The 16,748-nt window shown below is 35.3% G+C and overlaps 1 non-coding gene across 1 annotated transcript; it reads right to left on the bottom strand.

Annotated features, from left to right (window-relative positions):
* Positions 1-305: 305 nt before the first annotated feature.
* LOC115869040 lies at positions 306-469 on the bottom strand. The gene has a single exon (XR_004045956.1). It is a non-coding gene; the product is annotated as a U1 spliceosomal RNA (small nuclear RNA).
* Between the last annotated feature and the right edge of the window lie 16,279 nt (positions 470-16,748).

Here is a 16,748-nt window from a genome sequence, read left to right as displayed (position 1 = left end):
AAATAACCACACACAGTGTTACATTTTGAATGGTTGGAAGCTGTTTTTACTTTTTTCCCAGAAAAATATTTTAATGAATTTCAATCCATAATTTCAATTGAATGTGTACCCCATTCTTTTAGTATTGGAACCCTTTAAATTAAGAGACATGAATATTATAGCTTATGAATTTTTAATATGCTATTCTACAATCAAAATGTAATTAGAATTGAGACAATTCCTATTTGATGACCTATTGGGAATTTAGAAATATGTGAATTTTAATATGTTGTTTGCTAAGAAAAAATCTATCTATTTTTTTTAATTAAGGGAGAGCGCGGACGCAGTCCCCCACTACCACAAATTATGCAGTCGAGTTTCCCACATTTGGGGAAATCTCAGGGGTCAGCACATCGGGAGTGCAATGGATAAGCCTCCTCCTGGGAAAAACACCTTCATGATCATGGTATCTCCCCTGCCAGGTAAGTATGCTAAGATAAATTTTATAACAAAGAAAGTTCTAAGTTCAAGCATTTTATTTATTTATTTTGGATGCACTGTTTTGGCATTGTAGGGGAAGCTTTGTTGTTGACATTTAAAATATATTTTAATCCATGAGTATTATTTTGCCCTCTCTTTTGTATGTTATGGTATACATTTTTATAAAAATTGTTTTTGTTTTAAAATTTAAATTTATAAATTCTTTAAACAAATAAAATATCAAAGCCATCTGACTAGTCTTTCTTGCTGGTTCCACTTAGCACCCAGGCACTCCCTTCCTGTATCCTCATACTTTATCCCTTGTCTATTCTGACAATTGTGATGAACTTTTATACTTATTTGCATGCTTGTCTTACTGTATTAGATTCCACTGTCTTAAGAAGAAGGTTCCATTTAATTCACCATAGTGCTCCTGGTAGTTATAACTATTCCTGACACCGTTTAAGTATTGTGATTTTTTTAGTTAATACTTTTAGAATAAAATAATAAAATGAAATAAGTTTTAAGAAATTACATGTATATCGATACTAGAAAAACCACCTGAAAGATGAACTCTACCTTTCTAAACTTAAGCTAATACTTTAAAGTATTTTCATGTGTGCTCACAGCCATCTCTTCACATACGGTTTCTACTGTATCTCTAAGATATCATTTGATTATATATAAAATGGCATTAAGTATATCTAAAACATATCTCTGAGATCTATTGTAAGGGTTAATAAATACTGTCTGGGAAAGTGTATACTATACAATGCTGTGGAAATGTATACATTATTAGAAGAAATAAGTAGAAGTAGCCATAGTAATACCTTGTTGTTCTCATTATTATATCATTTATTTCCTATTTAAACAGTCAATGCTTAAATGAGTCAGGCTTCTTACCACCCCTTACTAAATATCACGCTTATTTTGCATTTCATACTTGGAATACCTACTCATCAAGAAGAATGCATCAGGGATATGCACTGATATTCATCTCTCTACTGTCATCAAGTATGCATCAAATCCTGTCATAGGAGTTGTTCAGCATTGACCTCAGAGGATTTTGTTCATCTCTGTCATTGCAGTTTTTGACACATAGAATTAACTTGTCCCTTTTCCAATAACACTGGCCTAAACATTAGTTTCAATTTTGTTGGGATCATTAATTAATTTGCACCATCCACACTTGGTATGACCAAGGTAGGCCAATGGGTTTTAAATTCTTAGAAAGAGAAACAATGGAACAGAGTCATCTTAATATCTTAAGATTTGTATTAGTTCTTGCTCTCTTGTTCCCTAAGTGGGTCAAACTGGTTCTTTCTCTTTCTCCTCCTCTTCCTCCTCATCCGCTTCTTCTTCTTTTCCCAATTGGAGTCTGTTTGTGTGTGATTTTTAACTCTTATGATTTGGTTTGTGTATGATTTTTAACTCTTTTCCAATACTCAGTAAAACTTTTATAAGTTTGTGTGTGTATGCACAAGTGTCCTCACAAATAATATTCTTAAACTGTTATCAGTAAATGGTGTCTGATTGAAATAGAAACAGCAGAAACATGAACATTAAATACAGGGTCATATTCCTTGTGGCATTTAACTTATATTCCTCTGCATTAATGCTGTTAGAGAGAACAGTGGGAAACAACATAATTAAAAAGACATTGAAAAACAAAACAAAAACCAATTCACTGCCATCGAATCAATTCTGACTCATAGCAACCCAACAAGACAGTGGAACTCCCCAGTGGGTTTCTGAGACTGAAACTGTTTACAGGAGTAGAAAGTTTCATCTTTATCCCACAGATCAGGTGTTGGATTCGCTGGATTTGAACTATTGACCTGGTGATTATCAGCTCAATATATAATCAATCCACTGTGCCACCAGGGCTCAAAAAAAAAGGAATTTCATGCTTTCATATTCCCCATGTTAAATAATAATCACACATTGCTGTTTTCAAAACAATTGTTGTTTCAAACTTTTTGTGGTCATATAGGCCACTCCTTGTATTTTAAAATAATATTTCCGCCTAACTCATAGGAAGTTGACTATTTTTCCTTTTTAGCCACAGAATGAATACAGCATTCATGCCAACTTTAGTAAGCTGTTTTCTAATTAGGACATATTTTAATTTTTCTATTTTTCATAGATCATGCTCTGTTATCTCTGGTAATGACTGCATACATGTATGTGTATGTGGCTGGAAGGAAACCTCCATTATCATCTCATAAATTATGTTCATATTTTATAAACTAGAGAAGACACGAAGAAATAATAATTTCATCTCTACGTATGATTTTTGAAAACCAACTGAATATTTCATGCAAGATTAGGTGGGTGATACTTTGCCACCTTTCCTGATGATCTGATTTGGAAAAGTTAAAAAGATTTCTTTCTCTTTGCAAATATGCATTGAAATGTGTCACTCAACTTACGGAGAACTTTGTGAGCAGTTCCGTGATTTTGTTCGCTGCCAGTGCCTTTTTTAATGCTTGTGTTGAATTATAGTCAAATTGTGTTTGTTTATGTTATGATTATTAGTATCATTATTTTGAATCCACGTCTCACTGCGTTGCAGACTTCCTCTTGATTGGCGCAGTACGACAACAGGTAACGGACGCAATAGCAGGGAAGTCGTCGTCGTCACTGCTGGGATGAGAAGCCCCTCCCCTGTGCTTTTTCTAACCTTCCTCAGCTGGAAAGTTTGACATCTGCTGGTTTGGGACGTGGCTGAGCAGCTGTCAGCAGTGGGGTAGCTGCTTTCAGCAGCAGTTGGCGGGATGGCAGGGTGCCAGCTTGTACCATCTGTGCGCCTGACATTTCATTCTAATTAACAGTAGGGTTAATTGTTCTGGCAGGCTCAAATGTAGTGTCTAACATTACCCAAGGGAGACATGTACACGTGCAGGAGTGGCAGGGAGCTGGGGACAGCGTCGCTAACAAACCCATCGAGAGAGTGGTTAACAACTACCGATGATTTTACTAGCTGGCCACATGCAAGAGGGCTGAGTATTTTTTATTCTGATGAATTATGCCAAGCCTGTAATGATGTAGAAGGAATCAAGCTTAGAAAGACTGCTGCCTTAGGGCAATTGTGAGAGAACAATTTGCATGTTATTACTGCATATTCATACCTAATTGTGTTAGGCTTTGCTAATAGAGCAGAATGACAGTATGAAAAATCGAGCAACTGCTTTAGAGGCAACAAAGCCAGGGTTTTTTTTCTTTCCTTCCCCTACACCATGAGTGCTGAATGATCATTTAGACATTTAGTTGCTCAATATGACAAGTCTACCATTTGTTAGCTTGACATATTATAATTTATAAAGCAGTATTCTAATTTTACTTTTAGTTTATTCTTATTTTATACAGTATTCATGATAGCAATTTGAATGGGATATTCATAGCTATTGTGAGTAGTTGTGATTCAAATAAAACTATATTTTGTATGAAGCATTACCATTGTTTTATGATGTATTAATTTTAATGTTTAAATAGCTTTTTCATATGTTAATATAACATAAACCAGGAGTTGATGAGGAATCTTTATTACAGTGGTGCTCATTCACATTGCTGTGGTTAATGTCTCAACATTTCCATTATATAAAAACCTATTTTTAGTGTGACTTGGACAAAGAAATTGTCAGGTGGTACAGAGCCAAAAGTCTGCCTTTTTAGAAAAGTGACTATGTACAGATTCACTGAACTTAGTCTCTGATTGTATCTACTAAGTAGATAATATGCCTAAGAAATTTCAAGAACAGTAGTACTTTTCTTATGTTAGACCACAATGCCTTTTGAATTCTTTTTATGGAATCTCAGAGAGACAAAGAAATAGAAAAAGTAGCTTTAGAAATCTACATTTAAGAACTGATAAGACATATCTTAATATTACTTTCCTTAAGATTTGTAGGACCAGAATTGTGTCATCAAGTTGCCCTGACCTGGTTTTTGAATATCCAATCATTTCAAATTATGAGCCAGCAAACATATCATGTTGTTGTTTTGTGAGTCCATAAAATTTCTAGATTAAGGTAATTAATTGAAATTATAGTACATATACTATAAATTTATTTTTAAAATTTATTTAAAACTTTTAACTTATAAATTTATTTCTTATCATTCTTATCTTTAAGTCTGATATATTTATTTCATAATGGATTCTGAACTTTTATTGTACAAAATCAAAAGATTTCAAAAGAAATAAAAAGGTTGACCTATATTAGTTTCTTCTGTGATTTTACTTAACCCACAATTCTCTTTCAGAATAAAATGTTGCTACTTGGATAATGCATAGAAAACCTCTTTCTTTTGTAGTTTTTAAGTTCCAAACATGAAATTAGGTAAGTATTACTTGTTTGCAGCTTAATTAACAAACTTTCTGAGGAGGGCAATTCAGATACCATATGATACAACACAACCTATGAGAGTATAAAGTACTATTAGTTGGTAATTTCATGGCTGCAGATGTAGAACTTTTCACTACATAATGTGTATTCTCCATTTGTATGTATCTAAGAAGTAAGTAGAGATTTTGTTAAATATGTGAATCATCTTCCTGCCAAGGTCATTCTTTCTTTCCTTTCATGAATTATTGTCAAAGTTATGTATTTTAAAGGGGAGTGGAGAGGTTAAGACATCATTTTGGAATTGTTTTCTAATATATCATCAAATTTAAGCAATTATAGAACATTTTAGTTGAAATCGAAGCATAACACGATTTTATAGATTATAAATCTAACTGTTCTTCCCTATGATAACCTCTTTCATCATACTGTTTTTCTTATTTTATTTCTAATGCCAACTTTTGAAGGGTATAATACAAAACAGTTTAAAAGGAATCAAAAATGCAATGACATTGGGGGTCCTGGAACTCTATGGGATGCCCATGTGTTTCCAGGCCTCACAAGTTTTCTGCCATTAATAAGGTGCAATCTGACAACTTTCCTACAGGTCATTGTCCAGGAGCGCTCTACACACAGCATCCAGCTTTTCCAGGTGTACTGTATTCACTTCCTCCAGAAAAAAATGACCAAGAAGTCTGAAATGTGCTTGTAAGTCTATCGGTAGGAAGGAACTTTCTAGCTGACCCTGAACCATAATGACCTGATATACAACTGAAGAAACAGTTGCCCGATGCTGCATTATGTTTGTGATTTGCTGGCATGTTTAAATACATCATTACAGCTATTGTGCCAATCTATCTCTCCAAGGATTGTATTAGCTTTTCCTTTACTTTACAAAACTGGATGTCTTCCTTCAGCAATTCATCCCTTTTTGATGATGTGTCTAAAACAAGTGTGTCTGTATACAATGTTCTGTAGTGTGTGCTACATTGATCACAATGTTTCCGTTGACTAATTTTTCTACATAGATTAACAAACCTTTCTTCCCATGTGTCTCAGTCTATAATCTCTCCTGAAACATGTCTACTGTGTGTGATCCTACTGATATTTGAAATACTGGTGGTATAGCTTCCAGTGTCATGGTGCAATGTAAGCATTCACAGTATCACAAAAATGAAAGACCAATCGATTTGTTTCATATATGCTACAGCAGGGTATGTTTCAGTATCACAGGAATACAAGTAACCGAATAATATTGTTCTGTATCTTTCTTCTTTTCTGATTAAAGTATTTTATTGTGCTTTTTGGGAAAGCTTACTCGGTGAATTCAACTCTACTCTCTGCCATCTCATTGATTCCGATTCACACGGACCCTATAGAACAGAGGATAACTTCTCCTATGGGTTTCTCAGACTGTAAATCTCATGGAAGTAGAAAGCCCATCTTTTACTCACTGTGTGGTAGTTACATACTTTTTTATCATCTTGAAAGTATAGAAAAGTGTATGGGGTTGGATCCAACCTGTCCACCAGGTCTCAGCCTGATGATGCTTCCTTGTGGGTATGGCCCTCTTGTAAGGAGGATCCTGGGAACCTTCCCCCTCTCTTTGCCGTCCCCTTATGGCTTGCTGGCCATCCTGAGAACTGCCTGAGTCCTGCCATGTTTCCACTGACCTTGGCTCCATATGACTTTGGACCCACCATCTTGGGGATCTTCCTGAATTCTGTTTCATTGCATGTGATGGTTTCGTTTCATACAGATACACTTTCAAAGGATAACAGTACTCACGGATAATACTGTTTCTTTTATTAGCCAATACATTATATAGCAAAACTAACAATCTCATGGAATAGTTTTGGCTTCAGGTTCAAATAGTATCTCAGGCTGGTAGTCTTGGGGAGTCCTTCAATCTCAACTGATCCAATAAGTCAAAACTATAACAATTTGAGTTCTGTTCTACATGAATCACTCTCTTAGGATTCACTTTTTGTATACTAGATTGGAATGGTCAATAGTGGTAACTGGGCACCATCTTGTTCTAGTATTCTTAGGATTGATAAAGCTGTATAGACTATTAGTTCACTGGTTCTTTGATTTTCTGATTTATTCTGGATGTGTCGAGTCTGATTTATTCTGGATGTGTCGAGTTTGTATCTTATATGACCACTGGCTAACATTTAAGACCCCAAGTGGTATTTCTCAAACTAAGATGTAGAAGAGGGATGGGGATATATGGGCTGATAATTGGGAAGCTGGGGACATTGAACTGCTTCATTCTGTTGAGTATCCCCTGCCAACAGAACTAGCCCTCTTGCCATCATGTGATGAGTAACAAAAACAAGAGCAGCACATTACTATATTGGATAGTAGAGGCAGATCAGCAATAATTATAGTCTGATTTGTATGGATTTATTATTTTAGCTATTTAGGCATGGTGACCACAGTGGTGAAGTAGATGGGAAATCTACCAAATATTTACTTGACTAGTTCAAGAAAAAATATTCTAGGTCAAGTGATTAACAGTTTAACTTAAACACAGAATAGAGAGGCCTATTGCCCTCAGCCTTTCTATACCATCTTCTAGATTATATCAAATCAGTTCTAACACAGCAATTTGATATAATATAGGCCACTATGTAAACCATGCTTCAGTGAACCATCCAAATATGGTAAATTATTAGATCCTTTCCTAACCTCTCTAGCTAAACACTGACTGAAGAATCTTTGCTTATTGGATCCTTAGCAATAATTTGAGACTGATTCGAGTTTATATTCTTTTCACAACACCCTTTGGCATTCCTAAACAAATTCCCTGGGTTTCATTTGTTATAGAGATATCAAGCAGTTCTTTCAGACTGTTGTATTCTTTTTATGGGTCTCACGTTATATTTCACCTTTTGGGACTTGCTAGGACTTGAGTCTAGTAAAATGTCTAAAATCAAAATCAGGTTTGGTCCTGACTGTCCTCAGTAATGTCTTCTAAGAGATCTGGCTTAAGGTATAGTATGTCTTGGGCAATGCCCCAGGCATCGCCTTCAAACAATCTCATCAGTTGGAGTTGGGTGGGATATTTTGGTGGTTGATTTATCAGATAATTAGGGAGTGATTGATCTCTTTAAATGGGAGTAGTAAGATGGCTGGTCCTGTTGACATGAGTTAGTTAATGAAAATTTGCAGGTCAGTTTCCCCAACCCCTGAATACCTGCTCACCTGTCCTCAACATAAATTTTAGGATCTTATTTCTTCCCATACAATTCTCTGATTTTAAACTTCAAACATGTTTCAAGATTAGGGACACAATTGGCATTATAATGCAGTTATTCTTAGGAAAAAAGCATTTTATTTTCATTGATATCAATTCGGTTACTAAAAGATATAAGACCTTCAGGACAGAAATGACAAGTTTTCATGCACTTTATGCAGCTTTTACATTAATCATCTGACTGTTTTCTGTGGTATATTGAGTGTTGCTATGCTATTGAAAGCTATGCCTACCAATATTACAAATACCAGCAGGTTTGACCATGGTGAACAAGTTTAATTGGAGCTTGTAGACTAAAATCTAACTACAAATTAGGAAACATCTGCTTTCTTCTGTTGGATCAGCCACTGAAAATCTTATGAATAGCAGCAAGACGTTCTCTGACATAATGCAAGAAAATGAGGTGCTCAAGTTGGAAGCCATTCAAAATACAACTCTGGAAGAGCTGACTCCTCAAAGTTGAGTCAACCACAATGGCATGGACGGCAAAGAGCTTGTAGAACCTTTAGAAACTGATAAGGCGCAAATCAATGAGAAGGGACAGCTTTCAACATTCATTGTTTCAGAATATGGAACATACAAAATATAAATCTTGGGTAACTGGAATTCTTAAAAATATTTAAATAGAGTTCATAAAGATAATATTTTGGCATAAGTAAGTTATGTATCTTGGACATGCTATTAGGAGAGATCAGTCCCTGTAAAAAGACTTCATGCTTGGTAGAGGAGTGAGAGAAACAGGAGACCCTCAGCAAGATGGATTGGCACAATGACTGCAACAATGAGCTCAGGTACCAGAACAATTGTGAGGATGATACAGGACCCAGCAGTGTTCCATTATTTTGTATATACGTTTACTATGAATCAGAACCAACTCAACGGCACATAACAATACACCAACACCACTGAAAGGGACTATTATTGGTCATTTTGTATCACATTATCATGTAATTTTCTATGCCAATAATGACAAATGAAGAGGAGTAGTGTCCAAATTCATTTTTACAAAGAGCAATTCAAGCTGTATCATGAAGGACCAGGCTGTCGGTGAAGGGGCAGTATGTTTATTCACTGATAAGGAAGACCAGTCAAAGCTACTGCCAGTTAACACTATTGGCAGTTAACATTATTATGGAAATTTTGCAACAACCATTAATGCAAAAACCAAGTACATTGAAATTTTTGACTAACTTCTGCAGTCTGAAATTGAGCAGACATGTAATCACGTTGCATTTTTAATTACTGGTGATCTGAAAGAAAACATTGTGAACAAAGTAGAAAAACCGGCAGTTTAAAAATATGGCCTTACTTATAGAAATAACATAAGAGATCATATGTTGTAATTTTGTAAGACCAAAGGTGTATTCATTGAAAATAACTTTTTTCAACAACATATATGGAAACTATTTGCATGAACCTCCTTGGATGAAGTACAAAGGAATCAAGTTGACTATGCATGTGGAAAAAGAAATGAAGAAACTCAGTAACATCAATCAGAACATTCCCTACCAACATTAGAAAATATCATGAATTGTTCATATGCAAGTTAACATTGAAACTAAGGAAAATTAAAACAATTCTATGAAAGGCCAGCTATGACCTTGAGTATATTCCATTTAAATTTGGAGACCATCTGAAGAATATACACGATGCATTGGACAAATGTTGAGTGACATAAAACTTATCATACTCAAAGAAATCATTGTATTGGTAAATCATCAGGAAAGAACAGGAAAAAAGAAAACAACAAAAAAGGATGTCAGAATAGATTCTAAAACTAACTTTTGACGATAGAATAGATAAAGCAAAAGGAAGCAATGTTGCATTAAAATAGGTGGATAGAAGACTTCAAAGGGTAGGTTGAAAAAGGTAAAGTATTATAATGAAATGTGCAAAAGTTTTATAAGTAAAAAAAAGAAGACTGCAGATTTGGCATTTTACCACCTGAAATAATTGAAGAAAAATTCATGTCTTGAGTTGAAATATTGAAGCGTTCTATGGGAAAAATGTTAAATAATGTAAATGTTAAAAAAAAAGGAATACACAGACTGACCTCACCAAAAGTATTGGTCAATGTTCAAACATTTCAGAAAGTAACGTGATGATGAACTGATGATATTAAAAAAGGCAATCAAAAGTGCTTGGTGAAAAGCAGGCATTGGCACAAAACCAAGATACAGGCATTGATGGAATATGAGCTGGAATATTTCAACCAAGAAATGTAGCACTGGAGGTGCACACTCGTCTGTGCTAAGACATTCTGAAGACAGCTCTCTGGGCAGTCAATTGGAAGACATGAAGTTCATGAAGGATGATGCAAAAGAATGAAGAAATTACTGAGCAATACAATTACTGTCCTATACCACTAATGTTTTCTTGAAGAGAATTCAAAACTAGATGGAGCAGTACATCAACAGGGAAACTCTAGAGATTTAAACTCAATTCAGAAATCAACATGGAGCAAGGGATATCATTGCTGATATCAAGAGGATCTTGACTAAAAGTAGAGAAAAAAGTAAATTACCTATCTGTATTTCATTGATTATGCCAACACATTGAATTCATGGATAACAACCAATTGAGGATGATACTGTGAAAATGGGAATTTCATTGTTAGGTGCCTTCAAGTAGGTTCCGACTCATAACAATGCTATGTACAACAAAGCCAAATACTGCGCCATCCTCACAATTGTTCTTATGTTTGAGTTCTTATGTATTTATATAGAGTGAGATTTAATTCATGTTATGTTAAGCCTGAATATTTCAGGTTGATAATAAACTTCCCCCTTGCTCCAATGCCACATTATTCTTCATGTATCCAGCTTCTCTGATTATTTGTCAACATATAGTTTGAATAAGTATGATGAGCGGATACAACCCTGACTCACATTTCCTGATTTTAAAATGCGCAGCATTCCTTTGTGATTGCACAACAGCCTCTTGATACAGATGCAAGTTCCCCATGAGCACGCTGAAATGTCCTTGGACTACCATTATTCTCAAAGCTCTCTATAGCTTCTTATGGCTCTTACCATCAAATGTCTTCCTGTAGTCAATAAGACTCAAATAAAAAATAGAAATTTTTAAAAAGACTCAAATAAACATCTTCATGGTATTCTCTGCTTTCAGCCAACATCCATCTGACATCAGTAATGATATCCCCTGTTCCACATCCTATTCTGAATTGGACCTGAAAAGTGTCTTTTTCTGAATCCAGCCTGAGCCTCTGGCAGCTCCAAGTCAGTGTACCACTGCAACTGTTGTTTCATGATCTCCAGTAGAGTTTATATATCTATATAGAGACAGAGACTTATTATGAGGGAGCATATCTATATAGAGATAGAGACTCATTATGAGGGAGCATCGGCAAGTTTGTGGGAAAATGGAATTAAGGACAATAAAATTTTTCCATGTACTATTTGAAACTTGCTAGTGTGTGTGTATATATATATATTATAGATAAGGGACAGATAGATAGATAGATAGATAGATAAATAGATAGATTTATACAGAATGAGCTTTACTTCATGAAAATGAATCATGCAGTTTTGGAGGCTGGCAAGTCCCAAATATTGAAACTGGTATTAGGCTGCAATCTTCTCCTGACTCATTTCAGCAGAGCTTGGCAAATCCTAAAATATGCAGGTCAGGCTGTAAGCTACTGGCTCACGTCTCAAGAACCAGAGGTCAGAGCAGTACCAATTAATAGAGTGGGTTTTCCCTGATAATCCATATTTATTGTATGCAGGATGCAAGCCAAAGGAAACTCTTCTATTGATAAATTTGCTGTTCACAGCTGATCATAAAATAAAGGGGGGTTATGTAATAGCTGCCAAATATCAGAATTATAGCCTAGTCAAGTTGATACATATTTGGAATCACCACATGAACCAATATTAATGATTGTTGTTAAGTGCCATCATGTCACTTTGACCCATCATGATTGTATGGACAACAGAACCAAATATTGCCTGGTTTTGAGCCATCCTCACAATTGTTCCTATGTTTGAGCCACTATTGCATCCATTGTCTCAATCCACCTTGTTATAGGTCTTCCTCTGATGCTTCTTAATGACATTTCTGAAGTATTTGAGACAACGTTTCCCAATCATCACTTCTCTGGAGTATTCTGACAGTTCTTCCAACATAGATTTATTCATTCTTCTGGTACTCCATACTATATTTAATATTCTTAGCCAACCCCATAATTAAAATGCATTGACTCTTCTTCAATCTTCCTTAGTCGTCCAACTTCACATGGATATAAGAAGATTGGAAATTCCATGGCTTGAGTGAGGCACACCATTATTTTCAAAACAATATCTTTACTTTTTAATCCCTTTAAAATGAATTTTGGAAGCATATACACCTAATGAAACATGTTGTCTGATCAACTGACTGCTATTTCTAGAGGTATTTGGTTGTGGATTCAGGTAAAATGAAATTCCTTTCAACTTCAATGGAGTCTTAGTTTATCATGGTGCTTCCTATTTTTCCTGTTTTAAAGATTTTGTTTTCCTTATATTAAATTATTACCTATATTGAGTACTGTAGTCTTTAATCTTTAATCTTTAACCCCAACCCAGTGCTGCCCAAGCCCACAACTCCAACATTATGTTCAACACGAATCCACAAAATCCTCCTCCACCTTACGAAACACACACAATGATGTGATTCAGGAGGAAAGCTGAGTCAGTGATTGTGTAAACATCTCAGCGCTGGCAGGGGTCTCCACACGGCTGCTCCAGCACCCAAGGCTGCATCGGGGTAGGTCCATGCGGCTTCTCCTTGGGGATGTCTTGCAGGAAGTGAGCCTTGCCAGCTGAAGCAGGGAACTGGCTAAGGCAGCTGCACCCTGGCCCGACCATCACAAAGCAGAGACTTGAGAACTGGAGAACTCGAAAGGCGAGGCTCACTAAGCCATTTATCTCTTTGCAATTAAACTAACCCCATATGTGTTTACTGACCAGGTTGGCACAATAAACTAACTCACGCTTCAAATCTTCTTTGCTTTCGTCAGGCAGGATTATATCATCTGCTTATAATCAGTGATGGGATTCAAATAATTTAACTGGTTTTATGTCTTAATGACTGTTTTACATATAAATAAAGATACACCAAAAGGTACTTTATTATTAGACACAGTAATAATTAAATAAGAACAATAAAAGAGATACACAAAAATAGATTATGTTATAAGAGTTTTGAAATATGAATGAAAAATATTTAATAATACTTTACAACAAACAAAAACTGTTATTTAAGATGTTTCCATGTTACTTCTTGACTGGTGTCTTCACTTGCAATATTATTCACTTTTATTTGAGAATCATCAGCTGTGTGATTTATCCTTAAACATCTTTTCACTTTAGGAGTAGAATCCCATTTCTTTAGATATAAGGCCAATCATTGTGTTTGCTATATTAGAAACATTAGGGGACTTCTCTAAGCATATTATATTCATCTTTTAAAAACCCCTTTCTAATTCTGCTGAACTTACAAGTGTTCTGAAAATATTTTTAGTTCTCTGAGCACTTTCAGGAATTGCAAAATTCATTCCTAATATCTTGTGAGAATTAAGCATGTATCCTAAAACTGAGCCAAATGAAAATATATCATCCTCTGGTTGTTTGGCACTTTTTTCCTTGCTATTATATGTTTGTTTACTGAAGTAGCAAATGTAAAGAAATAAAATATAGTATTTTATCAAATGTTTAATCAGTTTTATGAAGTGAATAAATAAATATTGGAAGCATAGTTTTGTCCAATTTTTCTTTATGCACATGGGTGCAATCAACATTTCTACAGCTGCTTAGAAAACACTATTGCACAGATAACAGTTGCAAATGTGGTGAATAAAGCTGATGGTGCTCGACTACTAAAAGGCATAGTGTCTGGGGTCTTAAAGGCTTGAACAAACAGCCATATAGTAGAGAAGCAACAAATCCCACTTGGAAGAAGCACGGCAGCTTGTGTGATCATGAGGTTAAAAAAAAAGCAATCAAATTGATGTGAAGGAGATCCAAAGTCCACCTTTAAGATAATTGGACAGTCCCTCACAGAAGGGCCACACAGAAGGAATTATATATCCAAAATGAAATAGAGCACTGAAGAAATATGTAACTATCCTTTAGGTCAGTGGTTCTCAAACTTCCTAATGCCACGACCCTTTAACACTGTTCCTTATGTTGTGGTGATCCCCCAAAGATAAAATTATTTTTGTTGCTACTTCATAACTGTAATTTTGCTACTGTTATGAATTGGGCGACACTTGTGAAAGGTTGTTCGACCCCCAAAGGGGTCATGACCCACAGGTTGAGAACCACTGCTCCAGTTCTTTAAAATTTTCTCTTCCCACTATTATGCCCTTCGTTTTACTTCACTAATCTTGCTAGACCTGAGTATGTACATTGGTACAATTAAGGTCTTTCAGTGCACAAAATTCCAGACAGATAAACCCCTCAGAAACAGTAGTAGATAGCATTGATGACTGTATAACCCCACCCAAGGGAAATGAGCATCAGAATTTTAGGTGAATGGATACAATAGAAAGTGTAAGTTATGGCAAACATAACTACAATAATAATATATAGTATATTAAGGGCTCAGGGGGTGGGTATTAGTGTGAGGGAGGGAGTGGATAAAAGGTAACTGATATCAAGGAATTTGTGTTAGTCTGGGTAGGTAGCCTAGAGAAACAAATTCATGGACACTTATATGTATATAAGAAAGAAGTTTATATACAAGAACAATCCAATATTGAGAAAATATCCCAGATCCACCCAGATCAATTCCCTAAGTCAGATATTAGCCCATATGTCCAATACAAATCTATAAAGTCCTCTTCAGACTCATGTAACACACGCAGTAATACCTAATGCAGGAAGATCACAACCCGTGGGTGGGAAGACTTGTGGATCCAGTGGCATTGCAAGCATCTCAGCACTGGCAGGGATCTCCTTGTGGTTTCTTCAGCTCTGAAATTCTGCCTGTCTCAGGGTATCTTTCTGTGGCTTCTCCTCAGAAATGTCTCAGAGGGAGAGGGCAGAGAGAAATAGTGTTTCCCTCCAGTGAGCTATTTATCTCCACAGTGCCTCCAAATGATTGACAGGCTATATCCTACCACTTCACTCTGAATCCTCAAATTGACACCCAGATTTTGTAACTGCCACAGAGTTCAAGAAGAAAGAAATTGTATTGATAATAATGATGGTAGCAATTGTACAACTATGCTTGTTCTAATGGAACTATGGATTGTAAGAATATATGTAAGAGCTCTTAATAAAAGGCTAAACATTAAAATTTTAAGAAGAGTGTAAAGAATGTAAATTTGTGATTTCCACATTGGGTGGCTGCCCAGCCACCCAGAGAGAACCTTGATTTCAAGTGCCATTTCAATAACTGGTTCGCTGAACTCAATAAAAACTTAGGGATTTGTTCTGTTGAACTGGCGCAAACCAGCTGAATCCCATCCCTGCTTATAGTCTTTCTCCAAACTTGATGCCACAATCTTCTTCATATAATCCAGGTGCTCAGATTATTTTTCAATATACAGATTGTATGCATTTGGTAAAAATTACAGATTTTAAACCACACAATATCCCTTTGTTCTGTTTTTTCCTAGTTTATTCACCCCCGGCTTCTATCCAGACTCTTTGTGGTTTATGGTTTACAAAAATGTTTGCCTTGGTTCTAAGTCCAACTGTATTTTTGCTTTTAATATTTCATATTTTATCAGTTACCACTGTGGGGCATAGTGGGTGTGTCAAATGGTATGTGCATGTCATGCTGACTGCTGTTGTTACTGCTGCTATGTGAATTCCAACTCAGTGAACCTAGATGACAGAGTGGAACTTCCACATAGAGTTTTCTAGGCTGTAATCTTTATATGAATGAGGTCTGTTCCCATGGAGCTGATGGTGTGTTTATACCACCATCATATGAATTAGCAGCCAAGCATTTACCCATGCCCCACCATGACTTTCTAACATCTTGATTAAAACACTCAATTTTTAAAAACAAATCACTTATGTTTCCCTCCTATTGTCATATTAAAAAATAAAATATTACATTATCATCCAAAGTTACTTGCCAAATTACCTTATTTAGCTGACAGAGAAACTACTGTAAAGTTCCTAACACTACTCAAAATGAGACCACAGCAAGCAAAACATGATCTTAAAGAATTAGCATCAAGTGGAAATAAATTTGAGTTGGACTATTTTAAATTTTATATTGAGTTTTCATAGGTAAATTTTTCTTTTGTGACAATAATAATGCTGGTTGTAGCAAATAAAATATTAAAATTTTATCAGTATGTAATTGGATATTTCTTTTCTTGCTACATTCCAAACTGTATTTCTCTTAGGATCATATACACATAATATATAGACTAATGTGACCAAGAGAGTTATTTGAAAGCCAACTCTTAGGAGACTGCATTTATTCTTTGTTATACTTTTATGGAAAAATTCTTTATATAAGAGGAATTATAAATTTGAATAGAATATATTATCTAAAGACAGGTATAATGTAGCTTGCTACATTGCTTGTTAAATTGATATTCATGATTTCCTCCTAATAATAATAGACACACTAAATTTGTAAATAATTTTGAATTTTGGAAACAATGACCTCATTTCAGAGAACTAATTTTTTAATGTAAGCATTTTGACTGGATAAAA

Source organism: Echinops telfairi, unplaced genomic scaffold (assembly GCF_000313985.2).
Source record: "Echinops telfairi isolate 266 unplaced genomic scaffold, ASM31398v2 ScPeMD7_1;HRSCAF=3_0, whole genome shotgun sequence".
NCBI lineage: Eukaryota > Metazoa > Chordata > Mammalia > Afrosoricida > Tenrecidae > Echinops > Echinops telfairi.
The sequence above is the reverse complement of the archived record's forward strand: the minus strand, read 5'-3'. Positions and strand labels throughout refer to the sequence as shown.